This window comes from Muntiacus reevesi, chromosome 5 (genome assembly GCF_963930625.1).
Source record: "Muntiacus reevesi chromosome 5, mMunRee1.1, whole genome shotgun sequence".
NCBI classification, from domain to species: domain Eukaryota; kingdom Metazoa; phylum Chordata; class Mammalia; order Artiodactyla; family Cervidae; genus Muntiacus; species Muntiacus reevesi.
The window spans coordinates 101,811,863-101,827,469 of record NC_089253.1 but is presented as its reverse complement, the minus strand read 5'-3'; the positions used below and the strand labels follow the sequence as shown (position 1 = coordinate 101,827,469).

The 15,607-nt window shown below is 38.1% G+C and overlaps 1 protein-coding gene across 6 annotated transcripts in view; it reads right to left on the bottom strand.

Annotated features, from left to right (window-relative positions):
- RABGAP1L (RAB GTPase activating protein 1 like) overlaps positions 1 to 15,607 on the bottom strand; it is a 657,985-nt gene that overhangs the window by 87,587 nt on the left and 554,791 nt on the right. For 2 of the 6 annotated variants that reach the window (XM_065936091.1, XM_065936095.1), the window contains exon 1: positions 1,058 to 1,237. The exons of 3 other annotated variants lie outside the window; for them this stretch is intronic. The gene's annotated coding sequence lies outside the window, so the exon portion shown is untranslated. Of the gene's footprint in view, positions 1 to 1,057; positions 1,238 to 2,340; positions 2,358 to 15,607 lie in introns of those variants that run through there. One more of the 6 variants, XM_065936093.1, reaches the window with a different exon arrangement.

The window sequence follows — 15,607 nt, the reverse complement described above, 5'->3', positions numbered from 1 at the left end:
ACAACAAATATTTTAAACAGAATTCCTGATTTTCAGAGAATTTAGTTTTGCACTGTTATTCTGAAAACAACACAAGGTTGTCATTTCTAAACTGATTATTATTCTCCCATGATAAAAGTTCTCTTTGTCTATTTTTAAGCTTAGAGATTTCTTTTAATTACCCAAATCAGCAGATAGTAATGAACTATTGGTGCCTTAGCTAAGAGAAGCGTCTTTTTAAGTACAGCTGAAGACAGTAAATGAACCTCAATGTGCCCTGATGAAAAATGTGAAAACTGCCCAAATTATCATTACAAGGTTGCCTAAATCACCAGGAAATATAATGGAGGCTAATTCCATGGGGAAAGTATTAAGCAAATAAAAAGGGAGGAGGGCAGATAAAGCTCCTCCCGAAGTTGTTTTGCCAGTATTTCTAGTTAAGCTATTATCTTCTCTGCTTTTTCCAGAGTATGACAGTGCAATACTATGAGAAATATATGTTAGAATTAGAAATAAACTGGGAATGTTTATCTTTAGTCAAATACAATGTTTAGTCCTAATTACCCATAGTAGTTTGCTTGTTTTTCAGAAAACAAGACTTGGAATGAAATTTCTAGAGCTTATTTTTCCTTTCCTTTCCAAAGTATTTCCATCTAGATGAACATGATTACTTAAATAGTACCCTGTTCTATTTAAATGTGATTAGAAGAGTTTTGCAACTACCAGAGCATTCTGGATTACAAACACATGCACACAACACACACACACACGCACATACACAGAAGGGGGGAAACACCTTACTGCCAGGAAACAGAAGCAAGACTAATAGGCTTATTTTAAACCGAAAATGCAATACTTTAAATAAATCCTCAAGATTAAAACAGCTTCAAACTGTGTTTGACTCATGCTGGAGCTGGTAAAGCATTTTCACTTCATTTTTTGTCCCCCTACAAGGCAGTTGTGCCTTTTAAGCATTATTTTTCTTAAAAATTCTTCCCGAACTCAACACTGACTAACCCGGTAAAGATTAAATGATCATCAGGAGATGAGGTATTCTAAAGCGTCAGGCAGTTCATACCTTTTTAATTCCTTTTTATCTTTTCAGAAGTACTTGAATAGATACTGTGACTCCTCTCGTGCATTCACTAGCACCAGAAGACTTCCGATTTATATCTCGCAGGACCACTTTCTAGCTGTGAAAGCAATTCCTCTGGCTTTCACATTTTCCTTGGCTTCAGTGACTCAGTGCTTCCACACAGGTATCTGAATCAGGTGCGCTGACAAAGACACCTGTTGTGGAAGGTAAAGAAACCACTTCCCATAATGCCTTATTCCCTGCTGGCAACCGCCCAGGGGCAAACAAGAATTATGACCGCATTTGAGCAGCTGCCTGTGCAGCCTGGGAGAACACATTCAGTTTAACAATAGGTCATCTTCTTGGTTAAGAACACTCATAACCAAGGAAAAAAAAAAAAAGGACCAGGGAAAAGAGTATTAAATAGTTTTAGGTGCTGTGTTACAAACTCATAAAACTTTTAAGGCATTAGGGCTACAGGAGTGCAAAAGTTTTAGAAACATAATCACAGGCTGTAAAGATGGTTTTAAAATGACAAAAAAGCTAACCACTTCAAATAATTAAGTCCTTTTAGAGCTCCACGTGGGTTGTTAGGTAAACAATTAGGTATTTTTAGAAAGCTCCTGATTTATTATCTTCAAAAGACTGTTCCAACTAGCCAGAGTGCCTTAGAATTTAACAGTTTGTGCCTCAATCCAAGTGGTCTTCTCTAATAGCCACACTGCATACGCTTACTAGAACAAGGGCTCTGTAAGTTTTGTATGTATCCTTCATTTTCTGTCACCCTTAAATATTCCTCCAGATTTTGCAGTCTGGGAAACAAAAATTTTAATGTCCCTTTTTCATACAGTTAAATGTATATCTGTGGTCCCCCCAAAAAAGCATACTTCTATGGCTGATTCATGTTGATGTTTGCCAGAAAACGAAATTCTGTAAAGCAATTATCACTCAATTAAAAAAAAATTTTTTTAGCAAACCAATGATCTATTTTTTAAAATCTGTCTTTATACTACCTTTTTCTCTTTTCCTAAAGATTTCTTTTCTCCAGTCTCAGAAATAAACAGCTATTACCCCCCTTCCAGACTTCAGGAGTCATTGTACACAGTCATGTTTACATGCAGTACTTCACTGCCTTGCAAGACATCTTTCTGACTCGTTTGCCTTTTCCTCAGTGAATTGAACCCACGGGTCTCCCCGGATGGTTCCCACCTGAGCTTCTGCAGTCACTGACTTCACACCATTCAGATCCACTGAAAGAAAGGTATGGGGGAGCGGGGGGGAATTACCTGCAATCAAGGAGTGTACTGCCGACAGCACCAGTTGCTGCTAAAATTCACCAGGAGAGGATTGTGTATTAAACGGGCAGCAGAAAATAAGCATTTGTGGTAACCAATAGAGGGGCTCCAGTTCCAGCAGGAACAAGCTAGCTGCCTGTCCCAGAGCAAGTCACTTAACCTCCCAAGGTTTCAATTTCCTCGTGGTCATGTAAATTGAGAGGGACGGAATAGATGAGAGGTTTTCCTGTGTGCTCAGAAAGAGTCAAAAGCAGTGTGTCCTTTTCCGCTCCACTAAATAGGCTTATTGGAGGATTTGAAGGTGAGAATACCTTTTTAATCTCTATCAGGATGAATCACAAAGGGTAACATTAATCCCAGATGTTAGGAAAGTACCCCCCGCGGTTGCTATAATGTGTTCCAACAAATGCTATCTACTTTGTACCCTAAATTGGATTTTCTAACATCAACTCTTTTGCTTTTATAAGATTTGGTGACAGTTGTTGCACTTTTTATTAGTTACTCTTTACAGTCTTTCTATTCAGAAGCCAAACTGGCTACAAAATAATTTTCAAAAGGCTTCTAGATCTCATTAAGATAAAAAAAATTAACAAATATTAATAAATATCTCCAATGAGTTTTGAATGCTGTTTTTAAAATTTTTTTTACACAGATTTTTACTCTATTAGCTGATTGTGTTCCAAAGGCTATTCTTCTGGGATTATTCCTATTTAACACAAATATACCTGGGTCATACTAAATGAGCATGAGTCTAATAAACCATTCCTGGCCTTCAGACAACATCTATTCTCAAGAGTCAAATTTAGTAAAAGCCAAAATAAAAATCAAGAGAAGCCTGAATAAGATGTGAACATTTTCTATTTCTGCGTTCTCCCCAAATGCAGCAAAGTAAAGTAGTTTAATCATGGGAGCAGTATTTTGTTATCCACCATCAAAGCAGCAAATACATTTAAAAAATGAACCACACATCATTAAAAAATTATCTCACCTCACAAGAGTGGCTTTAGAGACCCTTTCTCCCATGCCTCAGGTTCTACCTGTAGAACATTCTCACCACAACAGCCATAAAATCAGGATAAGATAGAAGACAAAACCACCATGACAGAAATATGGCCTAGAGGACAGAAAGGTCTCCTGTGCCCCCACCACATACTGACAAAGCCTGGTAGAGACCATTTTTTTCTTCCCCACGGGTTCGTCTAATCATTCAGTAACATCTTTATAGATTCAATTAATAATATAATAGATTCAATTCAATATAAATATTCATGAAAATATATAAATATTCAAGGAGTATACACAGCTCAGTTTTAACGAACTGTCGCAAAACGTTCATGGTATTGACATAGAGATAAAGAACTCTAAGAAAGACAAAATTCTACTCTTTTCTTAATCACAGAAAAGCAATATTCCAAGGAAGTTTCTCTTTACATGTAGGAGTGCACATTACTAAAACCCAAGTGCTCTCAGTGGAGGAACAAGAGATAAAATGAGAGAGAAACCACAGAAATATCAATAGAAGAAAACGTCTCAGAAGATTTTGGATTTCAGAATAGTCCAGTAACATACTGAGTTTTACAAAGGGAAAAAAAGAAGTAGAAGATAAATTAAAGAAATCTTGGTTCTTTTCAAAATCATGCGAATGTAAATAAAGAAAACCATTATTCTTGTGTCAAATTCCAACCATTTAGCTCATTATCTTTCTTATCTTTGCCAGTAATTGCTAGGCAAATTCAAAACCTCAGAAAACACAGATTATTTAAAAAAAAAAAAAATCCCTAGAGTTAAACTAAGAAAACAAAAACCAGTGGGACACAAATACTTGCTTAACAGTTATACTGGGTATCTTACTTCTTCATTTGCATCTCACTGCAAAGAATGATGGGGAGGTACATTCCAGACTATGAAAGAGTAGCTGCAAGCTTTAACAAGTCAGCTTTCTACCACATTTGTAACTCTAAAACCCACAGCTAACTATTAAAAACAAGACAACAGGTCCAACATGGAGTTCCTTATGCTAAAGCCCCATGTCACCAAAGACTGCTACAGTTTCTACTCTCCCAGAAATGAAATCTTAAACCAGGAATCACCTGATCAGCACTAGTTAGGTAATCTGCCTGATACAGCAGGTGAATTTTCCCTAAGGGAAAGTAATCTCCCTATAACCACTCCACCTTTTTGTCTAGTTTAACTTTCTTGGTTCTGCTCCGTTCTGCCTATAAAAGCACAACTCCTCAGAGTGCCATTCTATCTGTTAGACTGGCTGCTTCCCATGCATGAATTGTTGAATAAAGTCAGTGAGATCTTTAAAATTTACTCACTTGAATTTTCTTTCTTAACACAACATATTCACTTAAATTTTACCTAACCAAAAATAAATATTTCAAGTGCTCCTAAGCATTCACTGTTGAAGCCTGGCTTGGAGATTTTGAGCATTACTTTGCTAGCGTCTGACATGAGAGCAACTGTGTGGTAATTGTAGCAAAGTAGCACACTAGCGAAGTAATGCTCAAAATTCTCCAAGCCAGGCTTCAGGAGGATGTGAACCATAAACTTGCAGATGTTCAAGCTGGATTGAGAAAAGGCAGAGGAACCAGAGATCAAACTGCCAACATCCGCTGGATCATCGAAAAAGCAAAAGAGTTCCAAAAAACATCTACTTCTGCTTTATTGACTATGCCAAAGCCTTTGACTGTGTGGATCACACCAAACTATGGAAAATTCTTAAAGAGATAAGAATACCAGACCACCTGACCTGCCTCCTGAGAAATCTGTAGGCAGGTCAAGAAGCAACAGTTAGACGTGGACATGGAACAACAGACTGGTTCCAAATCTGGAAAGAAGTATGTCAAGGCTGTATATTGTCACTCTGCTTATTTAACTTATATGTAGAGTACATCATGAGAAATGCTGAGCTGGAATCAAGATTGCCAGGAGAAATATCAATAACCTCAGATATGCAGGTGACACCACACTTATGGCAGAAAGCGAAGAAGAACTAAAGAGCCTCTTGATGAAAGGGGAGAGTGAAAAAACTGGCCTAAAACTCAACACTTAGAAAACGAAGATCATGGCATCCAGTCCCATCACTTCATGGCAAATAGGTGAGGAAACAGTGGAAATAGTGGCAGAATTTTATTCTTTAGGGCTCCAAAATCACTGCAGATGGTGACTGCAGCCATGAAATTAAAAGACACTTGCTCCTTGGAAGAAAAGCTATGAACAACCTAGACAGCATATTAAAATGCAGAGACATTTCTTTGCCAATAAAGGTTCATCTAGTCAAAGCTATGGTTTTTCCAGTAGTCATGTACTGATGTGAGAGTTGGACTACAAAGAAAGTTGAGTGCTAAAGAACTGATGCTTTTGAACTGTTATGTTGGAGAAGACTCTTGAGAGTCCCTTGGTCTGCAAGGAGATCAAACCAATCAATCCTAAAGGAAATCAGTCCTGAATGTTCATTGGAAGGACTGATTCTAAAGCTGAAACTCCAATACTTTGGCCACCTGATGCAAAGAACTGACTCACTGGAAAAGACCCTGATGCTGGGAAAGATTGAAGGCAGGGGGAGAAGGGGACGACAGAGGATGAGATGGTCGGATGGCATCACTGACTCGATGGACATGAGTCTGAGTAAGTTCTGAGAGTTGGTGATGGGACAGGGAAGTGTGCTGCAGTCCATGGGGTTGCAAAGAGTCGGGCACAACTAAACAACTGAACTGAACGGAACACATTCACTGCTATTTGCTACTAATATCACCCTGAGTGAGAATGGTTTCAAACACAATCCAGGAATACGAGTAATGCTGCATCTTGTCTCATTTTGAGCAGAATATACAACTGAACTGTAATTACAAATACTTTCACCTTAATTTCTAAAGCATTTGAGTAACTTTTTAAAAGTTTTACTGACCACTAAATCAAACTATTCCACATGGAGTATGTTTCAGATTCTTTTTTCTCACAAGGTCAGAAGGTAGGTTTAGGGAACAATGAACTGTAAGCTCCTTTTCATTCAAGCGTTCATTTGTCTCAAGTTCTTCCTGTAGGGTTGCTGACCCAACCTGGATAACTCCCTTCCAACGAGCCCTCTGGTCCCTGGAGTCGGTCATACACTGAAGTGTGAAGCCGTGGACTTGGCTGAAATTCTGCAGTTAAAACTGGAAGAATTTCATGGGACGTGAATTACATCAATAAAAATAAAAACAGCATTTACAGAATGCCTACAATGTGCATGAGATGGGCTTACAGATTTGTAATATAGTAAAATATAACTAGTTATAATAATGACTGGAGGAGAAGGGGATGACAGAGGACGAGATGATTGGATGGCATCACTGAACCAACACACATGAGTTGGAGCAGGCTGTGGGAGATAGTGAAGGACGGGGAAGCCTGGTGAGCTGCGGTCCTTGGGGTTGCAAAGAGTCAGACATGACTGAGCAACTGAAGAACAGCAGCTTACACTAAAATTCTTCTGTAACAGCTAGTGTTTAATAAGTACTCACTCTGCCCTAGACACAGACTCTCATTTAATCTTCACATAAGTCAATGAGCTAGGCACTACAAATATCCTTGCTTTATAGATGAAGTAACTAAAGTGTGGACAAGTTTAGGGATTTGACCCCTTTCTCAACAGTCAGAAATGGAATCGACAGGATTCCAAAACCAGTCTGTCTGGCTGCAAAGTGAGTGCCCTTCATGACTAAAGTAAGATAGGGGAAGTAAACAAACATGCAGGGGAATCAGCCTTGAGTCAGACACCATTGCTCCTCCCACGCTGGGATCTCCTTCACACTCACACACTTCAGGTTACACAATACAATGCACTGTATTTGTCAAGTCATATTAGGATTGTAATAGAATTAAGTCCTTCTGCAGACAGGAAAGTCTTCATGGGAAAAAAGAATGGATTAGTTTTCATAAGCGAAGTAATTTTTTTAAGAGAAAAAATAAAATCAGCCTGGCCAGAGTGGTGAACTGATACTTAGATACAGCAGGAGATAAGGTTTCAAAGGCAGTTTTGAATCAGCCTGTGGTAGGTTTCTAACCTCAGGTCAACAAATTTGGAATAGAAGGTATGCAGGCCAACGGCAGACCGTGTAGACTACAGGGTTTTTGTCTTTCTAGCCTCCACTTTTTTTTTGTCATTAGGTCATTAGAGGAAGCACAGTATAATGGTTAACACAGGGACTCCAGGGTTCCAAATACCCTGGTTTGATACAATACTTTGCCACATACTAGCTTTTTGACCATGAGCAAGTTCCACAGGCTGTCTCACTACTGGTCTTCTCATCCACAAAATGAGAAAATGATAACAGTACCGATGTTATGAGGTATAAGACAATGCATATAAAAGTCCTTACTAAGCTGCCAGGCTCCATAAAGTATCTGATTAATGATAGTTGCTATTATTATCAACATTAGTAAAAATGATGGGGAGTTCCCTGGTGGTCTAGTGGTTAGGATTCAGCACTTTCTCTGGTATGGCCTGGGTTTAATCTCCAGTCAGGGAATTGAAATTCTGCAAGTCACACCATGTGGCCAAAAAAAGAAAAAAAAAAAGAGAGAGAGAGAAAAGCTTGGAGGGGTAAGATCATCTGTCAAAAACGGAGAAGAAGATGGAATATAACCTTTAGAAATGAGGTGGGGGCTGTTCTCAATGTATGAGGGCAGTCAGTATCTCCATTTCTATTTTTTTGGTCCAATTAATAAAAAATTCAGGAGGGAGAAATACAAAGTGTCACACAACTCCAATCCTGTACCTGTTTTCCCAACGCAATTAATCTTTCTAGATGTTGCTTTGTTTGGGAGTGATTTGGTAATTTACACAATTCCTTCTGTCAGAAATAATTGAAGCAGTTTAGTGGAGGTAAAGGATTGATAATGGGGTGGCAGGGGATCTCTCACAGTTAGCTTCCCTCTCCAGTTTCCTGACTACAGTGCAAACAGAGCCTAATCAATTACCTTTTATTAAATTGAGCAATTGTGACAAGAACAGGGAACAAAGAGAGCATTTGTTGTATAACGATATCCATCTGTTAAAACCTGATCAAGAAAACAGTTACAATGGGCTATCATGTGCAAATACATAATCCTTCTTCATAATTGCATTATAATAAGATTTTCCAGCATTCATTTGTATCTTAGAGTCAAAAGAAATATCCTATGCAATAGTTTAGAGTAATAGCTTATCCAAAAGCTTAGAACTGACCAATAAACCTGTAATCTACTTCAGTTCAAAGATATCAACTGAATTTGATTAGGGGTGAAGGTGGAAGGAGAGGAAAAATAACACATATTTAACAGGCGCTGTGCCGGCAGCGGGGTGGGGGACGTGGGGGGCGGGGGAGCTTTAACTATTTTGTATTTCTTTCAGTTTTAACAGCAATACTATTCGACTGGTTTTGTTATGCCCAATTTACAGAAGGGGGAACCACTGCCTTAAGAGTTTATTTGAGGTCTTACCAGTAGTAAATCAGAACCATGATTAAAACTGATATACATGATTACAAAGGCTCTGGGTGTTGTTTTTTTCCCCCTGCTTTTTGTTTTTTTCTCCACCTACGACAAGTTCTTCATAACATAAATTTAACTGAGAAGAAAAAACGGTTCAACTTGGAGATCCTGAAATAGAAAGTTTAAAATTTCTAAAGTGAGATTCTGTATTTCTCTTCTCTTCTGTTTTAAATATTATATTAAATGTTTCAAATATTTTGTTTTTAATATTATATCACTGTATATTGAAAATATGAACTAAAAACTCATTGCATCTTTGCATCTAATAATATTACTTACTAGGCATTTGCAAATTAACGAGAAAGAAAAGACTGGAGGCAAACTACTGACAACGGCCATGCGCATACTAAGAATCTGCTACAACAAGAAACACCGAGTGAGCTGAGACAGCGTTCTCTGAACTGTCAATGGTGGCTTTTATGACGTTAAAAATCAGCTTTCCCTTTGTGTTAAGAGCAACAGTGAATTGCTTAATTGGCTGATAGTAAAATAATAAAAAGATATTGATAATTTTTTAACAGTAGTCGTTAAGTAGCAGCAGTGGCAATGCCCAAAGCATTCTAATTTTATTCATTTTGATAATGAATTTTTATATTCCATTTTTATATTTTATATATTCATTTTTATATTCCATCTAAAATTTTTTTCCCAAAAAGTGATCATTTCAGGCTTAAAAAATGTTAGCAAGTGCCATCATAGAGACTCTCTCTCTAAAATCATAAAGATCATAAAAGCAGCTAAAATCCTTATGCTTTAATTCCTTTTCAAACTAAGCAGGAAGTTAAGAGGGAATATTAGGGCCTGCATAGCTGACTTAAAGGTTTTATTTTCAGTCACTGATTCTAATATGATAACCACCTTCAGGCCTAAGGATATATATATATTCTGCAAAACATCTTCCTTATTTTAAATGCTCACTGAGATATAAGTAAAGCTTCATATATTTAGGTGAGGAAGGCCTAGTTTAACTAGGTTAAGTAGTTTACTAGTTAACTTGATACATAAAGAAACAGAGGCAAAATAAGCAGCCATTAATTTCTAGAATTTCTGGCTTATGCATTCCTTATTGCATGCATGCTCAGTTGCTCAGTTGTGTCCGACTCTCTGTGACCCCATGGACTTCTCTGTCCAGGCTTCCCTGTCCATGGAATTTTCCAGGCAAGAATACTGGAGTGGGTTGCCATTTCCTACTCCAGGGGATCTTTCTGACCCAGAGGTCAAGTTCGCCTCTCCTGAGTCTCCTGCAGTGGCCAATGTGCCATCTGGGAAGCCCACATTCCTTATTAAGTTGCCCTTATTATCCTGTATTAAAATCCTCAGTGTGTTCTTAAATACAAATTTTAAATATTCAAAACTGCTATGGAATTGTTGTTTTATATTAAACTTAGCATTCATTTAGGGAGAATTTTAATTGTGCAATATGAGATTATGACATATATTTAGACCAACGTTTAACTAAAATTGAGATAATGGTGAAACAAAAAATTAACTAGCTGAAATTATGTTTCTATACAAGCAAATCTGAATAAATGGTCAGACTGTAAAACTGGATACAAATATTTTTTAGTGGCTTGTGAACAACTTTAACTTATGTATATAATGTCTTTTGCTTCTTCTAATGGCCAACTAGTTGTTATTTCACTACTTCTATTTCTCTTTCAAGGAGAGCAAAAACAGGGAAAGAGGGAAAAACTCTAATTAGTGACTTTAACTGGTGGGTGTTATTTTTTATCATCTATATCAAACAACTAGGCTATGGGAATAAGTTAAAATTAAGAGTTAAAATAAATGCAAGTTTCATTTTATATAAATTTCAGTTATCAAATGTCTATCCATTTTTCAGTTTTCTATTCCCACGTAAAAAGGAGAGCTGCCTAAAATAGAGTTTATAAGAAAATTGGTTCATAAAGCAGGCTAAATAAACTTCATGTTAAGCAAATAGTTCTAGCATTAAACTTTATAAAGGATAAAAGAAATTGCCCATTATCTGTGCTTGGAAAAACAGAACTGAAGCATTAATAAGTGTCTACTTTTATTAACTATTTTAGTCACTATTAGTGATCTTGTAAATTTTTTTTTCTTTTCCTCTGGAAAAACTGAATAGTAACCTGGTCTTAAAACTAACATGTTAAGGTTCAAAGAGTCTTTAAACTTCAACCATAACATTTTCTTATCCTCCTCACCATTCTTCTCCACATTATCTATCTTCATTTTTCTCTTTGTCTCTCTCTCTCTCTCAAACATAGCTAAGTCGCTGTAGTCATGTCTAACTCTTTGTGACCCTATGGTCTGTAGTCTGTCAGGCTCCTCTGTCCCTGGGATTCTCCAGGTAAGAATACTGGAGTGAGTTGCCATTTCCTTCTCCAGGGGATCTTCCCGACACAGGGATCAAACCTGCAACTCTTAGGTCTCCTGCACTGGCAGGAGGTTTCTTTACCACTATCGCTACCTGGGAAGTCGCTCTCTCATACGTACCTCTCTTAAAAGATTATTTTTTGCCCTAAACTATTTGACTCTGGCACATATGCATTTTATTTGATGTGTATTTATATCATTGTGACCCCTCAAGAGACTGAGCCATATCTGTGAGTGTTTGAGGGTCTTCCGCGGAGGTGTGAGTCAGCAGTGGCCTGCTGAGGGCACAGGGGCACTGGCGGCAGCAGTCCTGGGAAGCACAGGTTGGCACAAGTCTTCCTGGAGGTTGCCTTTAGCCCTATCCAAAAGCCTGCAGACGCCAGGAAAGGGCCTTCATAGGCCAAACAACTCACAGGGAGGGACCACAGCCCTACCCAGCAGCAGAAAAGAGGATTAAATATTTACTGAGCATGGCCCTGCCCACCAGAGCAAGCCCCAGTTTTCTCCACAGCCAGTCCCTTGCATCAGAAAGCTTGCATAAGCCTATTATTCTCATCCATTAGAGGACAGACAGAAGAAACAAGAACTACAATCCCACAGCCTCCAGAACGAAAACCACAGTCACAGAAAGCTAACCAAAATCATCACATGGATCATAGCCTTGTGTAACTTAATGAAATAATGAGCCATGCTCTGAAGGGCCACCCAAAACGGACAGGTCATGGTGGATAATTCTGACAAAATACGGTCCACTCAAGAAGGGAACAGCAAACCACTTGAGTATTCTCGCCATAAACAGAATAGAAAGGAAAAAAGATATGGCATCAGAAGATAACTCCCCCAAGTCAGAAAGTGTCTAATATGCTACCAGAGAAGAGCAGAGAAATAGCTCTGGAAAGAACGAAGGGGCTGGGCCAAAGCAGAAACCATGCTCACTTGTGGATATGTCTGATGGTGAATTGGTGGTGAAAGTAAAGTCTGATGTAATAAAGAATAATATTGCCTAGGAACCTAAAATATTAGGTCCATGAATCAAGGTAAACTGAGTGAACATTGATATTTTAGGAATCAGTGAACTAAAATGGAAGGATGCTTTCTAATTGTGGTGCAGGAGAAGGCTCTTGAGAGTCCCTGGACTGCAAGAAGATCAAACCAGTCAATCCTAAAAGAAATCAACCCTGAATATTCACTGGCAGGACTGATGCTGAAGCTGAAGCTCCAACACTTTGGCCACCTGATGCCAAGAGCCAACTCATTGGAAAAGACCCTCACGCTGGGAAAGACTGAAGGCAAAAGGAGAAGGAGGTGGCAAAGGATGAGATGGTAGGATAGCATCACTGATTCAATGGACATGACTTGAGCAAACTCCAGGAGACAGTAGAGGACTGGTGTGCCACAGCCTATGAGGTCTCACAGAATCAGACACAACTTGGCAACTGAATAACAATGGCAAAGCTGTATGTGCCATAGTGGGAAGATTTAAACCTCTGACAAGTGAACATGCCAAGGCTAAGTGACGAGTTTGACAGGAGACTGAATGTGGCAGCACCACCTCCCACTCTAAGCCCTTAGCTCAGATGACTCTTCTGAGGGACTTCTGGGTCAAATAACCAAAAATAAAATCACTATATGTAATATCAACACTTCAACTGAATCTTTAAGCACTTCCCTCTCTTAAAACCTTATTGCACTTAATATATTAGCTTCTTAGCATTAAAAACCAATATTGTAGAATTCTATATCCAATGAATTAGAAAACATTTCTTTAGTCAGCAGTATCACTGATAGGCCATCCTATCAGGAAAGAATAACTAAAGCAAATGATAAACACAGGGCAATGTTAAAAGGGTGATGGGAGAAAAGAGACATTCATGTTAAATATACCATATGTTTTGTTTTTGTTACAAAACATGCAACATCTATAAATTAACCAATAAAAGCAGAAGTTGGAAGAAATTCAAAGTGAAACAAACCTCCTCTTGATTTTAATGATCAATAAAGTGTGAATCACTCAGTTGTGTAGGGCTCTTTGCAGCCCCATGGACTGTAGCCCACCAGGTTTCTCTGTCCATAGAGTGTCCCAGGCAGGAATACTGGAGCAGGTTGCCAGGGGATCTTCCTGACCCAGGGATCGAACTCGGGTGTCCCACATTGCGGACATATTCTTTACCATCTAAGCCACCCCAATAAAGAAATAAATAAATTTAAGACAAATAAGTCTTTCAAGGCTTTACAAGATATAGGCTTATTAGTTATGTTGGTGGTTGCTAAGCAACATTCTCTTCTGTAGGGCTAAAGCACATGAAATTAGCATGTTTTCAGGATAAAAAAACTTGAACAAAAAATTAGAAAACAGCATTTGAAAAGTGTAAAGGAAAACACATTAACCAGCTAATCAGGCAGTAACAGAGGTTTAGTGCTTTTTGCAATAATGGTTAAACACTTTGTTTTCCACTGGTACCACATGAGATGCTACTTCAGTACATTAATATTTTAATTTTATTGAAACAGTGATGATTATACTGACCTCTACACTCAATAGCCTAATTATTTTGAAAATCTCAAATTAGATCAGGATATGCTCTAATTACTACCACTAATGGTGATCTCTATAGATCTCTTTCTCCAACAATATTTCTTCAAATCCCCAGTTTCAAGATATGTCACATACCTGGTTTATACTTTTAAAAAAATTGTATCTGGTTGTGACATGGCATTTTAGTAAAGCTACCACTTCATGATGCTACTTAAATTGTTAAGATTCCTGAAAATTCTGTTCTTTAACATCACCATTTTGGAAAAACCTTTTTAAAAAAAAAACAAAAACAAAACACAGATCTTGGCTTCCCTGGTGGTTCAGTTGGTAAAGAACCTGCCTGCCATGCGGGAAACCCAGGTTCAATCCCTGGGTGGGGAAGATCCCCGGGTGAAGGGCATGGCAACCCACCCCAGTATTCTGGCCTAGAGAATTCCATGGACAGCAGAACCTGGAGGGGTACAGTCAATGGGGTCACAAACAGTTGGACACGACTGAGTGACTATCACTTTCTCCTTTTCACTATAGCAACTCGATGAGTAAAAGATGAATGCTATTGAATCTGTTAGGTATAATAATGGAAACTTTTTTAAAAAAGGAAAGAAACAAACAACTGAAGGGAAAATGATGGTAGAAACCCAACTATTGTTGGGAAAGACAGGATAGTAAGCAGAATTCCAGTTCTATCATTTTGAGGATTCAAGGGAAAATCCCTACCCCACCATTGTCACTTCTCCCCTTCCCCATTTTTAATATCATGCTGCAAAAAAAATATGTAAATGCTGTAGGGTTACAACTGCCAATTCCCTTATTCACAAAATCAGCGCCTCACTGAGTTTTCTTCAAGTCCACAATGAATAAACCTTGATGCAGAGGCTAGTGAGGGTCAACTTAAATGAGCCAATGAAAAGAACCTGCAAATGTGATGACTATCTTCATGGAGGAGAAGAAAGTGCCTTGTGCCTCAATTGTAATCATGACTTGTTTTGGCTCTGCAACCCAAACACTGTATGAGCTTAGATACGCAGCTTCTTATTTTATTTTAAAGCAACAGCATTGGACTAAATGATTGGTCGAGTCCACTTTAGCTTAATAGTCCATGACTCCACTTTGAGGATACAAGACTTATCTATGTAAGAATAATTACTCAGTCTTTAAATCTTCTCAGATGGGACAGTTAGTACCAGTTAGTAGGATCTTTCAAATGCTTTCTCTTTTTGTTTTACCATAGTAATAATATTGCCTCAGACCAAATTCAAGAATCCACTGTGAAGATCTAATCTCATACAGCCTCTTTCCCTTCTTTTTTTTAAAAATAAATTATTCTATTTATTTATATTTTTTTGGCCTTGCACCATGTGGGATCTTAGATCCTTGACCAGGGATCAAATTCATGTCCCCTGCAGTGGAAGCACAGTGTCTTAACCACTGGACCATGAGGGAAGCACCTGAGATGTGACATTTTTAACGACCATTATTTTATCTTCAAGACCTACTAGACTGAAACATGAATAGACACATCAAATTGCAGAACTCACCCTGAGTCACAGTCACATACAGAAAAGTTTCTCAACCTTGGTATTAGTAACATTTTAAGATGGATGATTTTTTGCTGCATGGAGTTGTTCTGTTCATTTAAGATATTTTGTACATTACTGGCCTCTACACACTAGAAACCAGTAGCACCCCTCCCTTAAAACTGTGACAAAATTTTCCAAACATTGCCAAATGTCCCCCGGAAGTGAAAACTGACCTGAGTTGGGAACCCTGGATACATAGAAAATTAAGAGAAGGATTATTTTTCATCCCAAATTTACTTCTAACCATCAGACTTTCAAAAATAATTTC